Source organism: Tympanuchus pallidicinctus, unplaced genomic scaffold, assembly GCF_026119805.1.
Source record: "Tympanuchus pallidicinctus isolate F22 unplaced genomic scaffold, pur_lepc_1.0 scaffold13, whole genome shotgun sequence".
NCBI classification, from domain to species: Eukaryota; Metazoa; Chordata; class Aves; order Galliformes; family Phasianidae; genus Tympanuchus; species Tympanuchus pallidicinctus.
Genome location: NW_026294648.1, coordinates 18,097,221 through 18,103,525, shown reverse-complemented (window position 1 = coordinate 18,103,525; position 6,305 = coordinate 18,097,221). Strand labels below are relative to the sequence as shown.

Sequence of the window (6,305 nt, the reverse complement as noted above, 5' to 3'; positions counted from 1 at the left end):
AAACAACACGGTTCCTCACCTGGGCTGCTCGCAGTGGGCCCCGCTCCGCCCTGCGCTCCGGAACCACATGGAGAGCAGCACATCCCCATCGGGTCACACAGGGCTGGGGTTACCAGCAGTAACGGCTGTGCTCCTCACAGCATGTGCTGGAGCATCGCAAACATAATCATCAATAATTCAAACTTAGCTACACTTGTCAAATAAATGAACAAAGTACATTTGGTGATGCGCTGTCCCCGCTTTCTCCGCCTGTGTTTGTCGCTCCTCCTCGAGCCGGGCCAACTATTTATAGCAAACCATTTCTTCACAGCGTTTTGCCCTTTTTTTCTTTCTTGCAGCTCGGGAATTGTTCACAAACAGACGCCGATTCTTTACTAATTTCTCCACTCTCCTTAATTGCCCAGAATACGCTCAGAGCGCATGGCTCCAGCGCAGGCTGATTGCAAACAGCTCCTGCCATTTCCCGTAGCTATTTCTGTTGCTCCCAGCCCTGGGGTTGCTGCTTTAGCCTTATTTCGTCCCCAGTGCAGCGCAAAGGGACAGCAATGCGGGCCCACCATCACTCAGAGAGGCTCTGCTTTCCCACCACCACGATGCCAGGACCCGACTTCAGCGCATTCTGTGCTCAGCAGCTCTGCAGCTCCCACCACGCAGCACAGCCCCTTCTCCTGCACTGCATTACCAAAACTCGGGGTGTGCCCTGCACGGAGCCGGGGTGTCTGGGGAAGTCAGCCTGGGGGCACCGCTGCCTGGGCCCCCCGCATTGGGCAGGATCTTACATGACCCAGCAGCTCTCCGTGGCTGGCTGCAGAGCAAATATGCAGAATGAGCTACTGGAGGGGGAACGAGATCAGAGCTCACGGTAGCACGCGGGTTGTTCCTCTTCCACTGGTGGGGTTATTTGCATACAGAAGTGCATCGCTTTTTTGTGTTGTTGTGGGTATTTTTTTAAATAAAAATTACCTTCAGAACAGCATTTCCACTGACCCCTCGCTGCCACGAGCCCCAGTGTTGCAAAGACACCCATGGAACCACATGGCAGAAGCAATGGCTCTGGGGAGGGAACAGTGGGTGAGGAGAAAACCCCAAAATGGAAGGGCATCCCCACAGCCCGCGGGCTGGATTCTGTTATTGGAGGATCCACAGCGAAAGTAAGAAGAGCCAAGTGGCTGACGTCAGCACCCATCGCTGGGTGGCAGAGGGGTGACTCAGACAGGGCCAGGCACTCCTCACCCAGGGGCGACGTCTGGCATATGAGGATGCTGCAGGATGGGGAACCCCAAAACCTTCAAGCCCCAACCCAAAGAGAGCAGCAGGGGGAGGAGGAGACGAAAGCCAGCAGCAGTGCAGTCACCAAGCGGTGGCACACCCAGAGCTGGGGTCCTGTTCCAGGTCAGCACCCACATGAAGGCAAAGAGTCAGGACAGAGGTGTGACAAAAGTCTGTTTCGGGCATCACCACTCCCAGCTGGGACTGCCAGGAAAAGCACACAGCTCATGGGAATGGCAACAGCCCACAGGCGCAGGAGCTCAGCCCCATCCCTGCCCGCCCTACATCCATCCTATTCCCCCACAGGTTCATTCCCAGCTCCTTTCTCCTCTCCGCTCCAGACGCACAACGCCCATCTGCAGCTGTAATGCTGCTGGTATTTGCAACGTGTCTGTGCCCCCAGGGAGCTGGGGACCTTCCAGCTCTCCTATCGCGATGTGGTGCATCAGGAAATTCAGCCCCATCACCACAGCCTGCACTGAGCATCGGGCACAGGGAGCACCCAGTGCAGAGCTGCAGGTGGGGGCCTACTGCAAAAGGGAGCAGAAAGGTGCACGCACACAGCACAGCTACAGAGCTCCTGTGCACCCCTTCAGGACACGCACAGATCAAGGTGACACAATCAGGAGCAGTGGTGGCTGCAGCAGGCACGAAGCAAGCACAGCACCCACCCATCCATCTATTGAGATCAGTGCAGAGCGCAGCGCTGCTCAGCCCCACTTCGCCCAGGGCTGCAATAACGCTCAGGGATTTCAGAGGATTTTAGGCCTTTCTGTGTCTTTCACAAACGCAGAAAATGAAGAGGTACTTAAGAATCCGCTGTTTATACTGAAAGCCAAAATCCCTTTAGAATTTAATCTCCCAGTGATGGATTTAGAACTGTTACAGACAGCAGGGGTAACCCTTTGAAGCGAGGTTTGGTTGCAAGCAGAGCGCTTGTTTGCAGTGCCCCATCACCACGATGCCATACCTGGGGCAGTGCAGCAGGCACGGAGAGGGCAGGAGGGCCATCCCTGCGCTGTGACACGCCAGCAGAGCACTGCTGTGAGGAGCAGACCTGCCCCTTGCTGAGAGCAGCGTGCCCTGAGCACAGCAGGAACAGAGCTGCCCGGTACCCCCAGGACGTGGCTGAATGCCGTCACCACCCTGAGAGCCATCTCTCCATTCTGAAGCTGGGCTCCTTGCTTTAAATGGCTGCCATTACCCAAACCCCCCATGTTTCCATGGAAGAGGCGATGCCCAGCAGACGGAGCTGGCAGCAGCCGGCAATGCTGAATCAGCCCTGACTCAGAGGAAGCGGCCCTGAGCCACAGCCCCCACCGCGCTCAGTGACCCAATTCCCACTCCACATGTGAAAGCTGGGAGATTATCCACCGCGGGCATCACGCTACAGACACCCCACGCACCCGCAGGGGAGGAAGGGCTGAGATCATTTTGATGTAATGAGAAATAAGGCAGAAAGAGAGATGGAGCCGTGGCAACAGTGGGACAGGGCAGGAGCTCAGATGGGCTTCCTATTGGGAAACCAGGGATCTCTCCTGGTGAAAACAGCCAGGCTTGGCGGCTCTGCCATCTGCAAGCCTTTATAGCAGCCCGGTGCTTTATGCAAGCACAGAGTATCTCTCCCACCCCAGCCAGGTACCCAGAATGGGGCTCCCCACCCCCCAGACCTTGCATCTGCTGCTGACCCCAAACTGCTGCCTCACTGCTTTGCATCTGTCTCATTGGAAACTTGCTGGAATGACGTGCCTGGGAGAGCTGTCAGATCTGGTTAAAGTTACCCAGCAGTCTCCAAGTTCTCACCAGGGTCCAGCTGGACGTGGGTGCACTCAGAGCACGGCTGCCTGTGCCCAAAATCATGAGGAAACGGAGACAGAGCTGTGAGCATAGACTCAGGGAGCAGAGATGCAGGATGCAGTGGGTGGGCTTCTGCAGCAGAGGGGTATTTGGGGGTCAAACGTGGGCTGGGGACCCGGCCCTGAGCCTGACAGCAGTATGCTGCTTCTGTCCCTGGGCTCATGGAAAGCCACAGAGCCCATCCACGTGAAATGCTTCCGAAACCCTCCATTTAGGAGCAGGAGGGGACACGCAGCCCCTGCCCAGCCCAGCAGCCTGATAGCACCTGCTGTCGAGGACACAAAAACTCTCAGCAGAAAACCCCGATGACTGCAAGCAGCCACGAGAGATGGAAGCCTCCTCCTGCTTCACCTGCACAGGGTTTGCCCTGCTGCTAGGAATGCTTTGGGTGCAGCCAGCAGTGTGATGAAGGGACTGTCCCCAGCACACAGCATCAGTCCCCACAGCCCCTCTCACTGGGTGCTGCATCCACCCAACCCTGCCCAGCTGACCCCCAGACTGATGACTTTGCAGGAGCTCACACCAACAGTGCCACCTCCACCTCTCGGCTGGTCTGATGCCCCATTCCCTCGCAGGCAGATAATTACCATCTCTCGGATGTGGCACTGTTAATGAGGCCAGGTGCTCATTTCCCATCTAAGCAATTTGCTCAGCAGATCCTTCAGCAGAAGAGAAGTCCCAGCAAAGGGCCTCAGAGAGCTCCTGAGCCTGTGATGGATGCATGGGACATCTGAGCAGGATTATCTCCTCCAGGGAGGAAGTGGAACAACAGATAAGGGGAAGGCTGGAGAGAACAGGGATGGGGGAAGGAAGAGACAAAAGGAAGAATGGAAAAAATGCAGGCCAGATAACGAAGGAAAGAGAGCATCTAATGGATGCTGTTCCATGGCTTCCCTGTGACCAAGCCCTCTAGCACCATAGCTAACACAGACCCAAATAACACATTGCAAATACAGGCCTCGGGACTGCAGGGATACCAGCAGAGAGCCCCAAACAGAACAAAAACACAAACACAGGAACCCAAAGGAAAACAAAAACATCCTGCTTGGCATTGGAGCCACGAGGAGGGGTGAGGGAAATGGAGAGCTGAATGAAGGCAGCACCAGGACCCAGCCTGATGCTTCACTCCTTGCAGCCATGTGCTGGAGCAGCCTCCAAGGAGGAAAGCAGCATTTTGGCCAAGCAAGCAGCCCCACACACAGCTCCCAACTCTTCCCAAGGCTGCTCTGGACCTGCACTGCTTGACAGTTCAGGAACCCTATTCTGATACCAGCCTGCACGCATGCACAGCTACTTGACAACCATTTGATCTAGAGCTGGCATCATCACGTAACGTAAATAGTTTATCTCCCTCCCTGGCAATCACTCCTCTAAATTTGTTTCTTAGGAGTCATTAAACCCTCTCCCAACCTCCATGTGGCCAGGCTGAGCAAACTGCTCCCTGTCCATTTGCAGGGCAAATAAGGTCCACCATCTCCCCCCACCCTCCTGTCTGGGTACCAGGACCAACGCTCACAGCTGACATCACCACAGCCCCAGCACCACCCTCACCCTGGAGCAGATCCTGCTGGGAGCTCCCAGCCAGCTCTGCCTGCACAGGGCTTGGGATCAGCAGCTGTGCCCACAGGCACCCACCTCCAGCAGCACAGCCTGAGCAGGGCCGGGTCAGCAGCCGCTCTGAGCATCGCTCTGCCCTACTTCTTCTCTTCACACTTCCCTGATTTGCAACTGGGCAACTGAGCCAAATGCAAATGTACCCACAGCAGCCAGTTCTGCTCCCCCAGCTCCACGGAACAGGCGTTTTCTCCGTGACCACGCAGCAGAATTGGGGTCTGTGCTAGCAGAGCAGCGGTGGTAGCTGGGGACACCCAGGCAGAGATGGAGAGCTATTAGAAAAGAACAAATGATCTAAACGTTAAGGGAGGAAAAACTTAATATATTAAATGTAAATCTATTTTTGTTACATCTGTTCAGATCCTTTAAGGAGCTTTAGGACAGATGTTTCTATAGCCCATTTAATCTTGATGTTATTGTAATGAGCTGAGCCGCGGGGTCTCCGCTGCTTCTCTCCCCAGGCACACTGCTGCTCAGTGCTGAAGCCCCACCCCGGCCCTGGGAGCCACAGCAGCACCCAACACCACGGTTTTGGCCACCCCCAGCCACCCCCACTGCCCTCTGGGTTCAGCCTCCAGCTGCTCCCCCACGTCTCCCCTTCCCCCCCCCCACCCCCCCAGAAATGGCCACATCCCCCCTTGGCCATCCCCTGTTCACTGGCAGAGTTATTACTCCAGCATTAGAGGCTTTGTTTTTAATTTCCTAAATTACAGCATAATTTAGGCTAATTATTGCTTTGTCCCTCTGATCTTATTAAACCTTTAATCCCCCGGTGATTCCCCACCCAAAGCACAGAGCTTTTCTCACATCCATTCCTGCACAGGGCCGGCTCTCACCCCTCGCCCCAGGCAGCCTCACCTCCCCAGCATTACAGATGCCCTCACACCCTCCCTCCCTGCATCCCCTCCTCCTCAGTGCTGCAGGAAGGAGTGTGGGATGCCGCACAAACACGCAGGAGCCACGAGAAGGGCTCCCAGGGCACCTCACTGCCCCACCACACACACCGCCTGCATCAGCTTTCAGAAGCAGCACCCACAGAACAGTGCAGGAGAGCCTGGGAGTGCTCACACCACAGCAATTAACCAGGCTCCCTGCCTTTCACCCTGCGCTGTTTTCCCTGCCCACCTCCTGCTCCTCGGTCCTCCGGCTGCCATTCAGTTGCATGGAAGGCTCAGCACATCCCCAGCTCTGCCACCCATACCCAGCAGCATCCCACCACGATGGGCACCTCTCAGCATCCTGCAAAGGCAGGAGCCTGGAGATGAGGATGTTGGCTGCTTTTAACCCCCCTCTTTGTACCCCCAGCACTTGGCAGCAGCAGCAGAGCTCTGCCCAGCACAGCTGAGGGCACTGCGCCCATCCAAGCCCAGCAGAGCCCAGGTGCTGGGCACCGAGTGCTCCAGTTCATTTGCTAAGGCAAAACAGGTGACAGCAATGCACTCTACAGCAACAAAGTCGAAGGGTTTTCTGACCACAGGCTGCAAAAATCCTTTTAATGAAGCCCCACAGCTCTCTGGGGCTTTAGGAAGAGCTCTGGCCCCTGGCCCCCCTCCTCCACTTGAAGC

General features: G+C 56.1%; 1 long non-coding RNA gene across 1 annotated transcript; it reads right to left on the bottom strand.

The window, feature by feature from the left end:
• Window positions 1-888: 888 nt before the first annotated feature.
• LOC128076086 (uncharacterized) lies at window positions 889-6,036 on the bottom strand. Its single transcript, XR_008204243.1, has 4 exons — window positions 5,866-6,036; window positions 4,762-5,012; window positions 3,714-3,834; window positions 889-1,053 (listed from the first exon to the last, which is right to left on the bottom strand). It is a non-coding gene; the product is annotated as an uncharacterized LOC128076086 (long non-coding RNA).
• Between the last annotated feature and the right edge of the window lie 269 nt (window positions 6,037-6,305).